This window comes from Meles meles, unplaced genomic scaffold, assembly GCF_922984935.1.
Source record: "Meles meles unplaced genomic scaffold, mMelMel3.1 paternal haplotype, whole genome shotgun sequence".
NCBI lineage: Eukaryota > Metazoa > Chordata > Mammalia > Carnivora > Mustelidae > Meles > Meles meles.
Genome location: NW_025721123.1, coordinates 770,400 through 793,147, shown reverse-complemented (window position 1 = coordinate 793,147; position 22,748 = coordinate 770,400). Strand labels below are relative to the sequence as shown.

The 22,748-nt window shown below is 38.0% G+C and overlaps 1 pseudogene; it reads right to left on the bottom strand.

Moving 5' to 3' along the window:
* Positions 1–12,944: 12,944 nt before the first annotated feature.
* Positions 12,945–13,909, bottom strand: LOC123936005 (annotated as a pseudogene).
* Positions 13,910–22,748: the final 8,839 nt, after the last annotated feature.

The following is a 22,748-nucleotide window of genomic DNA, read 5'->3' as shown; positions in this document are numbered from 1 at the left end:
GCTGCCTGCATTCTCCTCAAGGATTTTGATGGATTCCTTTCTCACATTGAGGTCCTTCATCCATTTGGAGTCTATTTTCGTGTGTGGTGTAAGGAAGTGGTCCAATTTCATTTTTCTGCATGTGGCTGTCCAATTTTCCCAGCACCATTTATTGAAGAGGCTGTCTCTTTTCCATTGGACATTCTTTCCTGCTTTGTCGAAGATTAGTTGACCATAGAGTTGAGGGTCAATTTCTGGGCTCTCTATTCTGTTCCACTGATCTATGTGTCTGTTTTTGTGCCAGTACCATGCTGTCTTGATGATGACAGCTTTGTAATAGAGCTTGAAGTCCGGAATTGTGATGCCACCCACTTTGGCTTTCTTTTTCAATATTCTTTTGGCTATTCGAGGTCTTTTCTGGTTCCATATAAATTTTAGGATTATTTGTTCCATTTCTTTGAAAAAAATGGATGGTATTTTTTTTTAAAGATTTTATTTATTTATTTGACAGACAGAGATCACAAGGAGATAGAGAGGCAGGCAGAGAGAGGGAAGCAGGCTCCTTGCTGAGCAGAGAGCCCGATGCGGGACTCGATCCCAGGACCCTGAGATCATGACCTGAGCCGAAGGCAGCAGCTTAACCCACTGAGCCACCCAGGCGCCCTGGATGGTATTTTGATAGGGATTGCATTAAATATGTAGATTGCTTTAGGTAGCATAGACATTTTCACAATATTTATTCTTCCAATCCAGGAGCATGGAACATTTTTCCATTTTTTTTTTTTTTTGTGTCTTCCTCAATTTCTTTCATGAGTACTTTATAATTTTCTACGTATAGATTCTTAGTCTCTTTGGTTAGGTTAATTCCTAGGTTTCTTATACTTTTGGGTACAATTGTAAATGGGATTGACTCCTTAATTTCTCTTTCTTCAGTCTTGTTATTGGTGTACAGAAATGCAACTGATTTCTGTGCATTGATTTTATATCCTGACACTTTACTGAATTCCTGTACAAGTTCTAGCAGTTTTGGAGTGGAGTCTTTCCACATATAGTATCATATCATCTGCGAAGAGTGATAGTTTGACTTCTTCTTTACCAATTTGGATGCCTTTAATTTCTTTTTGTTGTCTGATTGCTGAGGCTAGGACTTCTAGTACTATGTTGAATAGCAGTGGTGATAATGGACATCCCTGCCGTGTTCCTGACCTTAGCGGAAAAGCTTTCAGTTTTTCTCCATTGAGAATGATATTTGCGGTGGGCTTTTCATAGATGGCTTTGATAATATTGAGGTATGTGCCCTCTATCCCTACACTTTGAAGAGTTTTGATCAGGAAGGGATGCTGTACTTTGTCAAATGCTTTTTCAGCACCTATTGAGAGTATCATATGGTTCTTGTTCTTTCTTTTATTAATGTGTTCTATCACATTGATTGATTTGCGGATGTTGAACCAACCCTGCAGCCCTGGAATAAATCCCACTTGATCGTGGTGAATAATCCTTTTAATGTACTGTTGAATCCTATTGGCTAGTATTTTGGCGAGAATTTTTGCGTCTGTGTTCATCAAGGATATTGGTCTGTAGTTCTCTTTTTTGGTGGGATCCTTGTCTGGTTTGGGGATCAAGGTGATGCTGGCCTCATAAAATGAGTTTGGAAGTTTTCCTTCCGTTTCTATTTTTTGGAACAGTTTCAGGAGAATAGGAATTAGTTCTTCTTTAAATGTTTGGTAGAATTCCCCTGGGAAGACGTCTGGCCCGGGGCTTTTGTTTGTTTGGAGATTTTTGATGACTGTTTCAATCTCCTTACTGGTTATGGGCCTGTTCAGGTTTGTGATTTCTTCCTGGTTCAGTTGTGGTAGTTTATATGTCTCTAGGAATGCATCCATTTCTTCCAGATTGTCAAATTTGTTGGTGTAGAGTTGCTCATAGTATGTTCTTCTAATTGTCTGTATTTCTTTGGTGTTAGTTGTGACCTCTCCTCTTTCATTCATGATTTTATTGATTTGGGTCCTTTCTCTTTTCTTTTTGATGAGTCTGGCCAGGGGTTTATCAATCTTATTGATTCTTTCAAAGAACCAGCTCCTAGTTTCATTGATTTTTTCTATTGTTTTTTTTTTTTGATTGTTTCTATTTCATTAATTTCTGCTCTGATCTTTATGATTTCTCTTCTCCTGCTGGGTTTAGGATTTCTTTCTTGTTCTTTCTCCAGCTCCTTTACGTGTAGGGTTAGGTTGTGTACTTGAGACCTTTCTTGTTTCTTGAGAAAGGCTTGTACCGCTATATATTTTCCTCTCAGGACTGCCTTTGCTGTGTCCCACAGATTTTGAACTATTGTGTTTTCATTATCATTTGTTTCCATGAATTTTTTCAGTTCTTCTTTAATTTCCTGGTTAACCCATTCATTCTTTAGAAGGATGCTCTTTAGTCTCCATGTATTTGGGTTCTTTCCAGCTTTCCTCTTGTGATTGAGTTCTAGCTTCAGAGCATTGTGGTCTGAAAATATGCAGGGAATAATCCCAATCTTTTGATACCGGTTGAGACCTGATTTGTGACCCAGGATGTGATCTATTCTGGAGAAGGTTCCATGTGCACTAGAGAAGAATGTGTGTTCTGTTGCTTTGGGATGAAATGTTCTGAATATATCTGTGATGTCCATCTGGTCCAGTGTGTCATTTAAGGCCTTTATTTCCTTGTTGATCTTTTGCTTGGATGATCTGTCCATTTCAGTGAGGGGAGTGTTCAAGTCCCCTACTATTATTGTATTATTATTGATGTGTTTCTTTGATTTTGTTATTAATTGGTTGATATAGTTGGCTGCTCCCACGTTAGGGGCATAGATATTTAAAATTGTTAGATCTTCTTGTTGGACAGACCCTTTGAGTAGGATATAGTGTCCTTCCTCATCTCTTATTATAGTCTTTGGCTTAAAATCTAATTGATCTGAAATAAGGATTGCCACCCCAGCTTTCTTCTGATGCCCATTAGCATGGTAAATTGTTTTCCACCCCCTCACTTTAAATCTGGAGGTGTCTTCACATCTAAAATGAGTTTCTTGTAGGCAACATACTGATGTTTGTTTTTTTTTTTATCCATTCTTATACCCTGTGTCTTTTGATTGGGGCATTTAGCCCATTAAAATTCAGGGTAACTATTGAGAGATATGAATTTAGTGCCATTATTAGCCTGTAAGGTGACTGTTACTGTATATTGTCTCTGTACCTTTCTGATCTACTACTTTTAGGCTCTCTCTTTGCTTAGAGGACCCCTTTCAATATTTCCTGTAGAGCTGGTTTGGTGTTTGCAAATTCTTTCAGCTTTTGTTTGTCCTGGAAGCTTTTTATCTCTCCTTCTATTTTCAATGATAGCCTAGCTGGATAGAGTATTCTTGGCTGCATGTTTTTCTCGTTGAGTGCTCTGAATATATCATGCCAGCTCTTTCTGGCCTGCCTGGTCTCTGTGGATAAGTCTGCCGCCAATCTAATATTTTTACCATTGTATGTTATAGACTTCTTTTCCCGGGCTGCTTTCAGGATTTTCTCTTTGTCACTAAGACTTGTAAATTTTACTATTAGGTGACGGGGTGTGGACCTATTCTTGTTGACTTTGAGGGGGGTTCTCTGCATCTCCTGGATTTTGATGCTTGTTCCCTTTGCCATATTAGGGAAATTCACTCCAATGATTCTCTCCAATAGACCTTCTGCTCCCCTCTCTCTTTCTTCTTCTTCTGGAATCCCAATTATTCTAATGTTGTTTCGTCTTATGGTGTCACTTATCTCTCGAAATCTCCCCTCGTGGTCCAGTACCTGTTTGTCCTTCTTTTGCTCTGCTTCTTTATTCTCTGTCATTTGGTCTTCTGTATCACTAATTCTTTCTTCTGCCTCATTTATCCTAGCAGTGAGAGCCTCCATTTTTGATTGCACCTCATTAATAGCTTTTTTGATTTCAACTTGGTTAGATTTTAGTTCTTTAATTTCTCCAGAAAGGGCTTTTATATCTCCAGAGAGGGTTTCTCTAATATCTTCCATGCCTTTTTCGAGCCCGGCTAGAATGTTCAGAATCGTCATTCTGAACTCTTGATCTGACATATTACCAATGTCTGTGTTGATTAGGTCCCTAGCCTTTGGTACTGTCTCTTGTTCTTTTGTTTGTGGTGATTTTTTCCGCCTTGTCATTTTGTCCAGATAAGAGGATATGAAGGAGCAAATAAACTACTAAAAGGGTGGCAAAGACCCCAGAAAAATGCTCTGTAAACAAATCAGAAGAGACTCCTAATTGTCAGGGGGAGAAAGGGGATAAAAACAGGTTTTGAAAAAAAAAATAGGAAAAAAAAGAAAAAAAAAGGAAAAAAAAGAAAAAAAATTAAAAAATAAAACAAATAAAAAAATATAAAACAGAAAGAAAAAAATATATATATTTAGATGAACTAGTCAAAAAACGTTAAAAAAGAAAAGGGTAAAATTTTTAAAAATTTAGCAGAAGAAGAAAAAAGAAAAAAAATTGAAGTAGCCGCAAGACTAAAGAATCATGGGGAGAAAGCCATGAGTTCCGTGCTTTGCTTTCTCCTCCTCTGGAATTGCTCTGCTGTCTTAGGAATTGAACCTGCTTTTTCCTTGATAGATGAACTTCGTCCTGGCTGGATATTTTGTTGATCTTCTGGGGGAGGGGCCTGTTGTAGTGACTCTCAAGTGTCTTTGCCCGAGGCGGGATTGCCCCGCCCTTACCGGCGGCCGGACTAAGTAATCTGCTCGGGTTCGCTTTTGGGAGCTTCTGTTCCCTGCATGCTTTCCGTAGAGTTCCGGAGGACGGGAATGAAAATGGCGGCCTCGCAGTCTCCGGCCCGGAGGAGCCGAGAGCCTGGGGCCCCACTCCTCAGTGCGCCCCCAGAGGACAGCACCCAATCACTCCCGCCCCAGCCTCTTTCCACGCTCCGAGCTCACCCAGCCCGCGACCAGTTCAATGTAACCCCGAGCTAAGATTTCAGTCCTCGGCTCTGTCTCTGCAGCCGGCTTCTCCGTTCTAATACCTGTGAGCTCTCCGACACTCTGACACCCCCGATCCTTCTGTGACCCTGCGGGGCCTGGGGCCACGCAAACCCCACGTGGGCTTTACCCTGGTTTAGCCTCTGGAGCAATGTCCCTCAGTGGAACAACTTTTAAAAGTCCTGATTTTGTGCTCCGTTGCTCCACCGCTTGCAGGGAGCTGGCCCCTCCCCCCGCGGTCTATCTTCCCGTCGTTTTAGATTCACTTCTCCGCCAGTCCTACCTTTCAGAAAGTGGTTGATTTTCTGTTTCTAGAGTTGCTGTTCTTCTTCTCTTCACTCTCCCATTGGATTTGTAGGGGTTTGCAATGTTTAGATAAGCTATGGAGCTGATCTCCTGCTACCTGATGTAGTCTCAGGCTGCTACTTCTCCCCCATCTTGACTCCTCCTCTCAATGTGTCTGTTTTTATGCCAGTACCACGCTGTCTTGGTGATCACAGCTTTGTAATAAAGCTTGAAATCGGGTAAGGTGATGCCGCCAGTTTTGCTTTGTTTTTCAACATTTTCTTAGCAATTTGGGGTCTCTTCTGATTCCATACAAATTTTAGGATTATTTGCTCCAGCTCTGTGAAAAACACCGGTGGAATTTTAATCGGAATGGCATTAAAAGTATAGATTGCTTTAGGCAGTATAGACATTTTAACAATGTTTTTCTTCCGATTCAAGAGCATGGAACGGTCTTCCATCTTTTTGTGTCTTCTTCAATTTCTTTCATGAGTGTTCTGTAGTTCCTCGAGTACAGGTCCTTTACCTCTTTGGTTAGGTTTATTCCCCGGTATCTTATGGTTCTTGGTGCTATAGTAAATGGAATCGATTCTCTAATTTCCCTTTCTGTATTTTCATTGTTAGTGTATAAGAAAGCCACTGATTTCTGTACATTGCATTTGTATCTGCCAATTACTGAATTGCTGTATGAGTTCTAGTAGTTTGGGGGTGGAGTCTGTGGGGTTTTCCATATAAAGAATCATGTCATCTGCGAAGAGAGAGAGTTTGACTTCTTCCTTGCCAATTTGGATACCTTTAATTCCTCTTTGTTGTCTGATTGCCATTGCTAGGACTTCTAATACTATGTTGAACAAGAGTGGTGAGAGTGGGCTTCCTTGTCGTGTTCCCGATTTCAACGGGAAGGCTGCAAGCTTTTTCCCATTGAGGATGATATTTGCTGTGGGTCTTTCATAGATAGATTTTATGAAGTTCAGGAATGTTCCCTCTATCCCTATACTTGAAGCGTTTGAATCAGGAACGGATGCTGGATTTTGTCAAATGCTTTTTCTGCATCATTTGAGAGGACCATGGTGTTCTTCTCTCTTCTCTTATTGATTTGTTCTATCACATTGATTGATTTGCGAATGTTGAACCAAACTTGCAACCCAGGGATGAATCCCACCTGGTCATGGTGGATAATCATTTTAATGTGCTGCTGGATCCTGTTTGCTAGGATCTTGTTGAGAATCTTTGCATCCATAGTCATCAGTGATATTGGTCTTAAATTCTCCTTTTTGATAGGGTCTTTGCCTGGTTTGGGGATCAGGGTAATGCTGGCTTCATAAAAAGCGTCTGGAAGTTTCCCTTCTGCTTCAATTTTTTGGAACAGCTTCAGGAGAATAGGTGTTATTTCTTCTTTGAACGTTTGGTAGAATTCCCCAGGGAATCCGTCCGGTCCTCGGCTCTTGTTTTTTCTGAGGTTTTTGATCACTGCTTCAATCTTGTTACTAGATATCGGTCTATTGAGGTTTTCCGTTTCTTCCTGGTTCAATATGGGGAGTTTGTAGTTTTCCAGGAATGCATCCATTTCATCTAGGTTGCTTAGCTTATTGGCATATAACTGTTGGTAATAATTTCTGATGATTGTTTCTATTTCCTTGGTGTTCGTTATGATCTCTCCCTTTTCATTCATAATTTTATTAATTTGGGCTTTCTCTCTTTTCTTTTGGATTAGTGTGGCCAATGGTTTATCGATCTTATTGATTCTTTCAAAAAACCACCTTCTCGTTTCTTTGATACGTTCTACTGTATCTCTCGTTTCTACCTCATTGATCTCTGCTCTAATCTTGATTAGTTCCCTTCTTGTATGTGGAGTTGGTTTGATTTGTTGTTGATTCTCCAGTTCTTTAAGGTGTAGAGACAGCTGGTGTATTCTGGATTTTTCAATGTTTTTGAGGGAGGCTTGGATGGCTATGTATTTCCCCCTTAGAACCCTTTGCTTTATCCCATAGGTTTTGGACTGAAGTGTCTTCATTCTCATTGGTTTCCCTGAATTGTTTAAGTTCTTCTTTGATCTCCTGGTTGATCCAAGCATTCTTAAGCAAGGTGGTCTTTAGCCTTCATGTGTTTGAGTTTCTTCTGAACTTTTCCTTGTGATTGAGTTCCAGTTTCAAAGCATTGTGATCTGAGAATATGCAGGGAATAATGTCAGTCTTTTGGTATCAATTGAGTCCTGCATTGTAACCCAGTATGTGGTCTATTCTGGAGAAGGTTACACGTACACTTAGAGAAATGAGTATTCTGTTGATTTAGGGTGGAATGTTCTGTATATATCTATGACGTCCATCTGGTCCAATGTGTCATTCAATGCTCTTATTTCTTTATTGATTTTCTGCTTCGATGATCTGTCTGTTACTGAGAGAGGCATATGAAGATCTCCTACTATTATTGTATTCATATCAATATGACTCTTTATCTTGATTAATAATTTTCTTATGTAATTGGATGCTTTCATATAGGGGCGCAGATATTTACAATTGTTAGATCATCTTGGTGGATACTCCCTTTAAGAATTATGTACTGTCACAGGGTATTTACTCTAAAGACCCAAACATAGTGATCCAAAGTGGCACGTGTATCCGAATGTTTATAGCAGCAATGTCTACAATAGCCAAACTATGGAAAGAACCTAGATTTCCATCAACAGATGAATGGATAAAGCATATGTGGTATATATACACAATGGAATACAATGCAGTGATCAAAAGAAATGAAATCTTGCCATTTGCAACGACGTGCATGGAACTAGAGGGTATCATGCTTAGTGAAATAAGTTATTTGGATAAAGACAACTATCATATGATCTCCCTGATATGAGGACATGGAGATGCAACATGGGGGGTTAGGGGGGTAGGAGAAGAATAAAGGAAACAGGATGGAATTGGGAGGGAGACAAACCATAAATGACTCTTAATCTCACAAAACAAATGGGGTTGCTGGGGGGTGGTGTGGTTGGGAGAGGGGGAGGGGGTTATGGACATTGGGGAGGGTATGTGCTATCGTGAGTGCTGTGAAATGTGTAAACCTGGTGATTCACAGACCTGTACCCCTGGGGATAAAAATCCATTATATGTTTTTTTAAACAAAAAAAAAAAAAAAGAAAGGATGAATACCCAACTTTTGTAGCAACATTGACGAGAGTGGAAATGATTATGCTGAGTGAAATAAGTCAAGCAGAGAGAGTCAAGTATCATATGATTTCACTTAAGTGTGGAGCATAACAAATGACATGGAGGACATTGGGAGACGGAGAGGAGAAGGAAGTTGAGGGAAATTGGAAGGGGAGATGAGCCATAAGAGTCTATGGACTCTGAAAAACAACCTGAGGGTTATGAAGGGGCGGGGCTGGGAGGTTGGGGGAACCAGGGGGTGGGTAATAGGGAGGGCACGTATTGCATGGAGCACTGGGTGTTGTGCAAAAACAATGAATACTGTTACACTGAAAAAATAAATAAATAAATTAAAAAAATAAGAATTATGTCCTGTCCTTCTGTATCTCTGACTGCAGTCTTTAGTTTAAAATCTAATTTATCTGATATGAGAATCGCTACTCCGGCCTTCTTTTGAGGTCCATTGGCATGAATGATGCTTCTCCTTCCCTTCACTTTCAGTCTGGGTGCTAATTTATGTTCAAAATGGGTCTCTTGTAGACAACATATGGATGGGTCCTGTCATTTTATCTAATCTGCAACCCTGTGTCATTTTATGGGCGCATTTAGGCCATTCACATTGAGAGTGATTATTGAGAGATCGCGTTTTTATTGACATCGTGTTACCTTTGAAGTCTTTCTGTCTGTAGATTGTCTCTATGTTTCTGTTCAATGATATTTTTAAGATTTTTTCTCTTTTATAGGACCCCCCTTAATATTTCCTGCATTTTTGGCTTCGTGGTTGCATGGTCTTTTAAGCATTTCCAGTCTTGGAAACTCTTTATATCTCCATCCATTTTGAATTTCAGTGTTGCTGGATAAAGTATTCTTGGTTGCATGTTCTTCTCATTTAGAACTCTGAATATATTTTGCCAGTCCTTCCACGCTTGGCAGGTCTCTGGGGTCAGGTCTGAAATTATTTTAATGCTCCTTCCTCTGTATGTAAGGAGCTTCTTTGTCCTAGCTGCTTTTAAGAGGGTCTGTCTAGAATTGTAATTCTTCATTTTAACTATCAGGTATCGTGAGGACGTTCGATAATCTAAAATCTTGGGGGGAAAAATTTCTGCTCCTAGTACATGAACACTGTTTCCATTTGTGAGATTGGGAAAATTTTCATAGACAACTTCTTCCACTATATCTTCTACACTTCTTCCTTTTCCTCCCCTTCAGGGATTCCAATAATTCTGACGTTGGAACATTTCATGGCATCATTTATTTCCCTGATTCTGTTTTGATGGCTTCTTAGCTGTTTGTTCCAGGGTTCCTCCTGATCCTTTCTCTCTATCTGTTTGTCCTCCAGATCACTAATTCTATCTTCTGTCTCAGTTACCCTAGCTTTTATAGAATTTAGATTTGATTGGAACACATTTGGAGCATTTTGAACATCATCCCTGGTGGCTTTCAGTTCTGCCCTAATCAATTCTGTTTGGTCATCCATGGCTTTCTCCAACCTAGCTATTGCCTGGAGAATTGTTAGCCTTATTTCCCTTTCTGACATATTGTCTATGTCGATAGCCATTAGCTCTGTTGCAGAAGGTCCATCCTCTGTATTTTCTTCTGTTGGGCATTCCTCCTCCTAGTCATTTTGGTAAGAGATGACTGAACAGATGCACATGGATATATTGATTGTGGTGCAGTCAAGGTGCACCCTGGAACGCTTCTGTGCAATCAGAATTTCCCACCCAAATGAGAGAAAAAAGAAAAGAAAAAGAAATAGAGGAAAAATAGAAAAGAGAGAGAGAGACTGAGACAGGAGAAAAGGGAAGATAAAAGAGAAGGCTCAGCCCAAATGGGCTCTGAGTTAAGATTCATGAAGTATACAAACAAAAACAGTCAAACCAAAAGACTGATAAAAGTATATAAACAAACAAAAAAAAAGGATATGACAAGAGAAAAAAATATATATATAAGCAAAAAAAGGAAGAACCTCGTCAAAAAGAACCCCAAGTATAAGATTTATATACTATCAGGACAAACACAAATACACAGAAACACTGGTGGAAGGAAAAGATGGGAAAGTGCTTATAAATTCTCAGTGTGGGCGAGGAAGGTTATTTTGATTCTACCTGGATGTATCTTGGTGTCTTTGTTAAGGGACTCAGTTTTCCTAAGATACAGGGGGATTAAAAATTGGTTTACCTATAGGGGTAACATTGACTGGGGAAAGGGGATTACCTTGAAGTTTAACTCTATATGTATAGTAGAAAATAAAAATTAAAAAAGAATAAACTAGACTAAAATAAATAAATTTTAAAAAAAAAGTAAAATTTAAAAAAAAAATTTTTACATTTTTAAAAATAGAAAAGCAAAATAAAACACCGGTGTATGTATCAAAAAGTTCAGGTTAGAAGGTTATTAAGGAATTTGATGTACTGGACATCTCACTGTGATGGTAAATAGGTTAAAAAATTATCTATATGTGTAAAAAAAAAGGAGTTAAAAATAAAAGTTGTATTTATGAAGTAGTGGTGGTTGTTCTCTTGTCATCTTCTTTTTTTTTTTCTTCCTTCCTGGTTGGTTTTCTTGGGGAGGGGTCTGCCACGTGTGTTTTCTGTCAATGATGTTCCCTGAGTTAGGTCCTCCCGCCCCCCTCAATGGGGCTGGCTCTTAGGAAACCTTTTTTTTTTTTTAGGCTTGTTCTCCGGAGGTTTTTATGTTTGTTCATCTGTTTTCTCTCGCCTTCACAGCTTTTGATCCTTTTTGGAAGTTTAGAGGAGAGCAAACTGCACCCAGACCTCCCTCTCAGAGAGAAGCCTCAGAATGCTCTGCAGAGCTGCTGGTAGAGTAGGTTCTGACTCACGGTCCCTGGGGATGCAGGATCTCCTCCTTGTACCCAATTACCACGGCAGTGGCGGCTGTCTGGGCAGCCCCAGAACACCAGAGAGGTTCCAAGCAGCGATTACACACTGAGATTTTCCCGCTGGCCTGCACTGGGAATGCTTGGTGCTTCTGGGTGCCAGAGCCCCCAGCTAGCACCTGTGAGCTCCTCTCCCAGGGGAGGGTCTGGGACGCGCGCATTTCAGGGATGCCATCTGGGGAGGCACCCAGCCCCTTACAGGAGCCTGACCCCACACGTTCTCGGGTGCGCTGGTGGCTCAGGCACACCAGCGGCGCAGGGACCGAGACTTGCTTTCTCTGCCACACTCTCTCTGGCTCAGCGCCAGGGGAGGCTGTCCTGAGCCTGGGGACTTAAGCCCCTCTCCCTAACTGCCCCAATTCCCACAATTTTGCCTGCGATGCTTTGCTCTTTTTTTTTTTTTTTTTTTTGAGTGCTTTCTACTAGACTCCAAGCTATTTCTGGTCCCAAGATGCAGGACACTCTCGTATTGGGGTATTACTTTCCAATCGGTTGCCTCTGGTGGCTCCCTCCCCCTTTTGTTTATCTTCCAATATCAGCCAATGTTCCCACTCTGCTTTACCTGCCCACTGGCATCTTCTGCTCCTGTAGAGATCCAGACATGTATAATTCTGACCTCAGGCTGATTTCTTGGGTGATCAAAGTTCTTTGGTAGGTGATCAGCTCACTTTAGGGTACAGGTTGAAATGGTGCCTCCTCCTATTCCCTGCCATCTTGACTCAACTATTTGTTATTTTTTATTGTAGTATAAGATCTTTTTTGAATAAATTAAGGACTGAATATTTGATGATCTTCCTCTTCTTGTTTGTATATTAAGCTAAATACTTTAAATATGAGCTCTAATACCACCTTATGCTGGAAAGCTTCCCTAAGACCTCCTTGTTAAGGTTAATATTTTTCCCATAATACCTTCTACCACAATGTACTAATGATTTTGGAGAAGTAATGGCCACAGGATATCTTCAGGTTTAGAACCTAAGAACAATATTGCCCTAGTTAAACACAGGCCATAAACAATGAATCTTGGAATACTTCATCAAAAACTAATGATGAATTTTATGGTTACTTACATAACACAATACATTTTTTTTTTTAAAACCAGACCAGTAACTGAATTGTGGAAGTATTGATCAGCCATGGTAACTAGCGCATGATTTCCAAGCTTTGTCACACTGCCACCATGCTGCAAGGACAAATTTTAAAATAATCAAAATTCTGATCCTTTATGTTTTATTCTTAAGTAAGTTCAAATTTATGGAAGGTTAGTATGAATAATAATAGTACAATTAACACTCCTATCACCTTTTGCCTAGATTCTCCTATAAGTTTATACTCCATTTGGTTTATCACCTCTCTCTCCATCTCTCTTTCATCAGTTGTACACCTTATGATCTTTGTTTCTAAATATTTTATCACTTACTTCTTAATAATATGAATATTGAGAAAAATACAACATGAATACAATACAATTGTACAAGCACTTTGAATGCAGAAGTGTAAAAAGGAAGAACTTTCCAGTACAGGGACATAATGCTTTCAAAAGTGACAAAGAGATGATGACACATTATGTTATAAGAATCTGAAGAAAAATATTGCCAAAAGTCCTAAAGTTTTGATTTGTAGAGTGAAGGGGGAAAAACACATTAGTACAAATATTCCCTACTTCATAGTTTCCTGTAGGACAGATCCCACATTCAACAATATTTTTAGGGCCCTTGTTACATCCTTATTCCTAAGACTATAAATTAAAGGATTTAGAACAGGAGTGAGTATAGTGTAAAAGACAGATACAATCATGTCCTTCTTTGGGGTGTGATAGGAGGTGGGAAGCATGTAGGTATAGACAGCAGCACCATAGAAGAGGATGACTACCATCATGTGGGAAGAACAAGTGGCAAAGGCCTTCTTCCATCCCTCTGCTGAGTTCATCCTCAGCAGATGGTGATGAGGATGAAAGAATAGGAGCTTGAAATGATTGTCACAGGGATGAGGAGCATGAGAACACAGCACAGGTACATGAGGGTCTCATAGAGGGAAGTGTCTGAGCAGGAAAGCTTCATTACAGCAGGGACCTCACAGAAGAAATGATGGATCTCCCGGGATCTACAGAAGGGGAAGGTCATGCTGACGGGTGTGAGCATAAATCCATCCACAGATCCTAGAAACCAGGAAGAAGACACCAAGAGGAGACACACCCTATAGTTCATGAGGATAGGATAACGGAGTGGATGGCAGATGGCCACATAGCGGTCATAGGCCATGGCAGCTAGAAGGAAAAATTCTGAACCTCCTAGTGTCAGATAGAGAAACATCTGCAACCCACATTCAGGGGCTGAGATCTTATTCACTCCTGTGACCTGGTCCATGAGCATCTTGGGCACAGTGACAGAAATGTACATCACATCCATGAGAGACAATTGGGTGATAAAAAAGTACATGGGGTTATGAAGGTGAACATCACAGTGTATCAGAAGGATCAGGATGGTGTTTCCAGACAAGGCCATCAGGAAAACTACAAAAATCACCACACAAAGGAGATCTGGGTACTTGGATTGAATGAAGAGTCCCACTAGGTCAAAATCTGATCGTCCAGTATAGTTGGCCACCCAAGTTGTATTCTCCATTGGATCACCTAGAAGAACTATGGAGTTGACAGATCACTCATGGGATATGACCACCCAAAATAACTGTGTGTGTGTGTGTGTGTGTGTGTGTATGCACATATGCACGTGAGCACGTGTGCATGTTTACACATAGCAACCTGGGTGCCAATAAGGGAAAGTTCCAAGGACCTGTAAATTTTTAGATTATAAATTACCTATAATTGACCAAATTTATTAGAAATCTAAGAATTCACAACTATGGTTCAAAGATATCAATACTTAGTCATTCCACCTCTGGGTATACATTTTCCCCCAAGGAAAGCAAAAGAGTATATGCACCCTTACTTTTATTTTTTTTCAAATCTCCAGATGATATTCCTTTTTTAAGTTGTATTTAAATTCAAATTATTTAACATATGGTGTAATATTAATTTCAAGTGTAGAATACAGTGATTCAACATTTTCGTATAACAGCTGGTACTCATCATATATGCACTCTTCATCCCTATAATCTGTTTAACCCATCCCGTCAGCCACCTGCATTCTCATAACCACCAGTTTGTTCTCTATAGTTAAGAGCCTGTTTCTTGGTTTGTCTCTCTCTCTCTCTTCTTTTTTCCCCCTTTACTCATTTGCTTTGTTCCTTAAATTCCACATATGACTGAAATCACACTATATTTCTCTTTCTCTGATTTATTTCACTTAACATAATACTCTCTAGCTCCATCCATGTCATTGCAAATGGCAAGATTTCATTCTTATGGCCTGAATAATATTTCATTGTGTATTTTTATTGTATATTTTTATATACACCCATATGTTTATTGCAATGTTATTTACAATAGACAAGATATGGAAACAACATCAGTGGATAAGGAAGGAATGGTGTGTAAATATTATTATATATTATATTATATATTATATTATACCATTATATATTATATTATATATATATATATAATATTATACCATTATCATAGTGGATTGAGATTCTTCCCCTTTTTACAACACAGTTGGACCCACAAGTGTATTATAAGTGAAATAAGTCAAACTGAGAAAGACAAATATTACATAATTTCACTCATATGTGGAATCTAAAAATATAAATTAATAAGGAAAAAACAGTATGAGTCCTAGAAATATAGAGAAGAAACTGATGGTTACCAGAAGAGAGAAGTGTGGGGTGATGGACACGATGGTCAAGAGGGAACGGGACATACAATCTTCCAGTTATGGAGTGAATAAGTCACAGGAATAAAAAACACAGCATTAAGGATTATAGTCAAAGGTATCATAATAGTCTGTATGGTGACAGCTGTAACCTACACTTGTAAACATAGCATAACATATAATTTGTTAAATCACAATGTTGTATACCTGAAATTACTATAATATTGTCTGTGAAGTTAATATTGGTAACTTACAGTAAGGTTGCCAGAGTTCAAGATCATGAGATTTCCTGATGATGATTAGTTGTTTATCAATTAGTATGGAAATTTTTGGAATAACTGCCATAGAAAAACACAAAAAGTGAATTATGGAAAAAATAAAATCTCCTATTTATAGAATTTTTTATTATGGAAATCAAAATTGAATCAACTTTTCAGGTTTAAAGATCCAATTGGATCTTAAAAACTCTTAGGTATATATTCTGTATGAGAAGTATTTAGAAAGTAACTGAAACATAACTTAGGGAATATTTATACCAAAAATGTGAACCCTCACTTTCTGTACAAGCCAGGGTGTGATGCTCTGTGGTTGTGCATCGTGTTCCATGTATCCACAGGAGTAAATCAGGGTCCTCACCAATGACCAACCTCTTAGATATTCTAGGGACATCAATTTAGGAGCCCACATTTTGGGGCGGGATTGTGACTATGGGTCCAGAGTATCCTGTACCCACAGTCCCTTTGTCAACTTTACATAAAAATAGGATAATAATGTTAGATCTCAAATATGTTCAGGATTAAATTATGTAACATACTGAAAGTGCTTAGAACATTACAAGATACAGATGAATAAGTACATATATTGTTAATTTAAAGAGTTAATATCTATATCTATGGTGATTATCATGCAAAATCTAGGTAAGAGATGGCAGTTATGATTTGTGTTTTATGATATAAGATGAATTATTTCAGTTAGCCAGTTTTAGTATCTATATAAGATTTGTATTTCTCAATTTCTGTAGTCCCAGACTAATATATATTATATTTATATATGATATATTTATTATTTTTACTCTGGTTAAGCAGATCTTTATGGAAAATCTTAGTACTATCTAGTATGCACTTCTCCAACTTTATCTACTTAAATGTCCTGCTATTTGTTCTAAAATTCAGGTAGAAGAATTCATATTTACAAGATCTTTGTCATTTACAAGACAAGCTTTAGTTGCTTTTACAAGCATAATCTACTTTTTGGTCTAGAGTAACCAGTTTTCATCAAAACTGAGATGTAGAGAGCAAAACTGAATAATGTTGAGTTTGTCTCTGACTATAATACAACTCCCTATACAATACCAAATCTGGCTACTCAAAACCTCAAAACCTATATCTGTGTTAAATGCTGAGGACAAAAGAAAAAAAATAAGTTGGTTACACTGAAGGAGCTCACAGTCCCTCTATTTAGGCTAAAGTATTGTGTGTGTTTGTGTGTGTGTGTGTGTGTGTGTGTGTATTTACAGTAGAATTTTAAAATGGTTCAAAATAAATAAGAAAAAACAATGGAAATAAAATATATCTGTCTATTTTGAAAAAAATCAGTAATAACCTCTTTTATATTTTTCTCTTCAAGAGATCAAACCTTCCCAACTTCCCAACTACGGACATGTTAAATGTTAAATTTTTAAATTCCTTACCAACAAAAATAAATAATAAACAAATATTCGCTCTTCTCTCTAGGAATAGTTTAGGAGTGGATATGATACAGGGTATTTCAGTAATAAATTCTGACTTTCAAAACATTATATACTCCTCTAATGATTACAAAGACTAATCATAATATTCAGCTTATTAGCAGTCCCAGGTTCTGGGTTCCAAAGCAGTAGAAAGCACTGAAAATATATCTGATGCATAATATAAATACTCAAAAAAAAAAAAAACCCTGCTACATGTTGCATTAAAAAATACAAACTTTTTCTCATTTTCCACTCCCACTAGGCAGATGAAAGCTGACCTCCACGCAATATTTTAAAACAGCCCAGTAAAAATGAGACCTACCTGATTTCTGAGTCAATTTTTGAAATCAAATGAAGCAAATCTCTGTTGTACTTTGGTTAGTGGGAGTCACTGTGATCAAGCCACACTGAACAGTCTTCCTGGCACACCAGACAGACAATGGAATAGTGTCTGTACCACACAAGATAACAGGCCACTCCATTCATTCTTATTCTTATTTTCTGTATTCAATTGTTTGTGTTTAATGTAAATAAAATAGTGCATATTTAAATTGGGGAATTATTAATAGTGGTGGTTGGGGCACCTGGATGGCTCAGTGAAAGTCATGTGACCCTTTATTTTGTGATTGTGAGTTTGAACCCCATGTTGAGTATAGAGTTTACTAAAATATATAAATATATACATTTTAGTTTAAATTTAAAATAAATTTAAATACATATTTTTAATTTTTATCCTGTCACCTTGTTTTTTGTTTTTTATTTTTATTTTTTTTAGATGTATTTATTTGTGAGAGAGAGAGCACAAGCAGGGGTGGAGGCAGAGGGAAAGAGAGAAGCAGACTCCCCACAGAGCAAGGAGCCAATGTGGGACTCAATCCCAGGACCCTGAGATCATGACCTGAGCTGAAGGCAGACACTTAACCAAGTGAGCCACCCAGACATCCTGTTTGTTTGTTTTTCAATTGTGGTGATAGAATATCAAATCTTGGGGCACCTGGGTGGCTCAGTGGGTTAAAGCCTCTGCCTTTGGCTCAGGTCATGATCCTGGGGTACTGGAATCAAGCCCCACATCCAGCTTTCTGCTCAGCGAGGAGCCTGATTCCCCCTCTCTCTGTTGGCCTGCCTCTCTGCCTACTTGTGATCTCTCTCTGTCAAAAAAATAAATAAAATCTTAAAAAAAGAATATCAAATCTTTACTTGAAGTTGACAAAAACCCAGAAATTGTTCTATATCATTCTGTATTTTACCTTCCCCATGAGTAAATGAAGTATTTAATCATATTTATACCTTTTACAAATAAAACAATTCAAATTCCCAATATAGACATTTTAACGTAAGATTAATATAAAAGAAAATTCTTTCAAAAAATTATCAGGGTAACTGTGTAGCATCACACAATTTACCTGAGGGAGAATTTGTGTCTCAATCCCAATCAGGTGATAGAACCCAGAGCCTATAATGCTGCCGTAGCTTTATAGAACCCTATCTTCCCTTCACAGTCTACAATTTGGGCACACCCACCACTGTCAGTTTCATATAAGAAATAAATATATTTGAGACATCTGTTTCAGTTCTCTACCAGAAATAATGCCCACTCAAAGTAAAATCAGTTTCATTACTTCTGTGAAATTTCAGCCTCGATATAACAAACATATCATTCCAAATATGGCAGGCAAGCATATTCTTTTATCCATACATAAATGGAAGCCAACAAGCTATTTCCTGGCAGAAAGTTATTGCTACCTGATTCAATCAAAAAAGAGCAATTAAGAGCAATTTAGAGTACACTTATCTTCATTATCACAAAGAAATGTCTAGAATTATTGAATCATTATATCATACGACTTAACCTATTGTAACACTGTATGTTAATTATGCTTGAAGTTTTAAAAACACATTTGCTTTTCTTCATAGAAATAGATGATAGGGAATAACTGAGAAACATGGTCAAGGACTAACAGCATGTATCAGAAGGAGAACAAGTCAAAAACCTTAATTACGCTTTTGCTCCTGCATTTCTTTCTATATGATTGACCTCAGCATCTGAAGATGGTGCAACCCTTACCCATCTGGGTAATAGTGTGTGGCCGTGGTTAAATAACTTTGTACACAAAGATAAACAGGAGAGTGACATCATCCTGGTTTGTCCATGCCCATTATGGGAGTTGATGAGGTTTATTATTGATAAATTCCTTCTGGGACTTTGAAGAAGAGTGCAATTAAGGGACCCAGCAACAACAACAACAACAACAACAACAACAACAACAACAAAGACAATATGTCTCCCTGTTGTGCTGCTCTGGTTCTCTCCTCATGTCTTTTTAAAATCTTTTCTTATTATTTTTAAATATGTTATTTTACTTATTAGACAGAGAGGAAGTGCACAAGCAGGGGGAATGGCAGGCTCCCCAGTGATCAAGGATCCCAATGAAGGACTTGATCCTAAGACCCTTGGATCATGACCTGAGCTGAAGGCAGACACTTAAAGAACTGAGCCACCCAGGCATCCCAATCTTTCCTTATTAATAAACTGGCAATCTTAGAAATATTAACAGTAATCTCCTATTTCACTATTACCAATAAAATCTTATCTGTGAAATAGATACCAGATTATAAGTGGCCTTAGTATTTTTACACTATAGAACATTTTCTTTACATACTTGTTATCTATTCTCATTTAATTTTTAAAAAATATTGTGTGAGGTAATGATATAATTCTCTTCACTTTCTCTTATCTGAAAAATAGGAGAGTTGTATCTGGAACTCATAGACCAATTGATATATCAAGGACAGCACCACTAATTAGTACTATAGTTGAGAATAATATCAAAAGGGTCACTTTACTTCAATGTCTCAATCACTCTTTATTAGAGTATTGATTTTACTCTTTTTTCTGTAATTCCATTGTAATCAGTGTTGCTTTAATGTTGCATTTTTGGGTAATTGTTTTATAATTTCTTTTTTTAAATTTTATTTTCTTCAGTGTTCCAAAATTCACTGTTTATGCACCACACCCTGTGCTTCATGCAATATGTACCCTCCTTAATAATTTCAATGTTGATATGCTAGTAATAGAAAAATAAAGGGCGCCTGGGTAGCTCAGTCTTTAAGTGTCTGCCTTTGGCTCAGGTCATGATCCTATGGTCCTGATATCAAACCCCATGTTGGGCTCTCTGCTAAGCAGGGAGCCTGATTATCCCTATCCCACTTAACTTGCTTGTATTCCCTCTCTTGCTCTATCAAATTTAAAAAAAATGTTTAAAAAAGAAAAATATAAAAACACGAACGATTAAAAATAAAATTTAATCAATATATTGCATACCTGAAATTAATATAACATTGTATGTCAGTTATATTTCAATAATACAAACTAGTATTTTAAAAATTTTAAAATCAACCATAATGTAATCTCTCAGACAAATATTATGCAGTAAAACTTATTTTTTGCTTTTTTTGTTATGTTCAGTTAGCCACCATATTAGTTTTTGATGTAGTTTTGATGTAGTGTTCAACGATTCATTAGTTGCATATAAAACCCACTGTTCATTACAACACAGGCCCTTCTTAATACCCATGACCTAGATACCCCATCCTCCTACCCCCCTCCCTTCTGTAACCTTCAGTTTGTTTCCTGGAGTCCATAGTCTCTCATAGTTGGTCTCCCTTTATGATTTCTTCCCCTTCAGTTTTCCCTCCTTTCCCTATGGTCCTACATGCTATTCCTTATGTTCCACATATGAGTGAAACAATATGATAATTGTCCTTCTCTACTGAATTTACTTCACATACCGTAACACTCTACAGTTCCATCCATGTCAATGCAAATGACAGGCATTCATCCTTTTTGGTGGCTGAGTAATATTCCAATATCGATATGTGCCTCATCTTCTTTATCCATTCATCAGTTGAAGGATATCTTGGCTCCTTCCACAGCTTGGCTATTGTGGATATTACTGCTATGAACATCAGGGTGCATGTGCTCCTTCTTTTCACTATATCTGTATCCTTGGGGTAAGTACCTAGTAGTGCAATTGCTGATTCACAGGGTAGCTCTATTTTTAATGCCTTGAAGAACCTCCATCCTCTTGCCTAGAATGGCTGTACCAACTTGCATTCCAACAACAGTGTAAGAGGGTTCCCCTTTCTCCACATGCTCTCTGACATTTGTTGTTTCTTGTTCTGTTAATTTTTTTTTTGATGGGCAGAATGGATTTTATTTTTTTTAATTTCATTTTTTCAGTTTTCAAAGATTCATTGCTTATACACCACACCCAGTGTTTCATGCAGTATGTGCCGCCTTAATATCCACCACCAGGCTTCACCGACACACCCATAACTTTCCCTTCAAAAACCCTGTTAGTTTCTCAGAGTCCACAGGTTCTCATAGTTCATCTCCCCCTCCAATTTTCCCCAATTCACTTTTCCTTTCCTCCTCCATGTCCTCCATGTTATTCCTTATGCTCCACAAGTAAGTGAAGCCATAATGATAACTGACTCTCTCTGCTTGACTTATTTCTCTCAGCATAATCTCCTTCAGTCCCATCCATGTTGATACAAAAGTTGGGTATTCATCCTTTCTGATGGAGGTGTAATATTCCATTGTATATTTGGACCATATCTTCCTTATCTATTAATCCGTTGAAGGGCATCTTGGCTCTTTCCACAGTTTGGCAATTGTGGTCATTGATGCTATGAACATTGGGGTACAGATGGCCCTGGTTTTCACTATACCTATATCTTTGGGGTAAATACCCAGTAGTACAATTGCAGGGTCATAAGGAAGCTCTATTTTTAATTTCTTAAGGAATCTCCATACTGTTTTCCAAAGTGGCTACACCAACTTGCACTCCCACCAACAGTGGAAGAGGGTTCCCCTTTCTCCACATCCTCTCCAACACACATTGTTTACTGTCTTGTTAATTTTTGCCATTCTAACTGGTGTAAGGTTGTATCTCATTGTGGTTCTGATTTGAATTTACCTGATGGCTAGTGATGTTGAACGTGTTTTCATGTGTTTTTAGCCATTTGCATGTCTTCTTTGGAGAAGTGTCCATTCATGTCTTCTGCCCATTTTTTTTTTTTGGAATGGATTATTTGTTTTTCGGGTGTTGGGTTTAAGAAGTTCTTTATAGATCTTGGATATCAGCCCTTTGTTTGTAATCTTATTTGCAAATACCTTCTCCCATTTCATGGGTTGCTTCTTAATTTTTGCTTTAAATTATAAATATTTGTTGCATACATACCAGGCAGTTGGGATAAAGCAGGGAACAAGATAAGAGCAATTCTTCTGAACTTTTTTCTATATATGTGTTCTGGAACTAAGTTGATTATTTTCTCATGGCATTTTTGTCCGTGACATCCTTTCTTCAATGACTTTTGTTTGTGAGGCCCATACTTGTGTACTGGAGCCTACTGTGTCCTCCTGGGTTGTAGCTGGCAGAAGACTCATCCTAGACCCCGTTGGCTTTTTTTCTCTAAACTGCTATTTTTTCTCAAATTATTTAACTCCTAGTCAGTATTTTTTTAAGTTTTTATTTAGATTTTAGTTAGCTAACAAAATGTAATATTAGTTTCAGTGAACAAAATAGTGATTCAGCTCTTCCATACCACACCTGGTCCTCATCACAAGTGCACTCTTAATCCGCATCACCCTTTAACCAAGACCTCTTACCTCCCTCCTTTGGGTAACTGTCAATTTTTTCTCTACAGTTAAGAGTCAGTTTCATGCTTTCTTTCTATATATTTGTCAGTCTACTCATTTGTTTTGTTTCTTAAATGCCACATATGACTAAAATCATGTGTTTGTCTTTCTCTCACTGACTTATTTCACTTAGCATCATACTCTCTAGCTCTAGTCCTGTCATTGGAAATGGCAAGATTTCATTCCTTTTTATGGCTGATAAATGTTCCATTTGTGTATGTGTGTGTGTGTGTGTGTGTGCATGCGCACATGTGCATGCG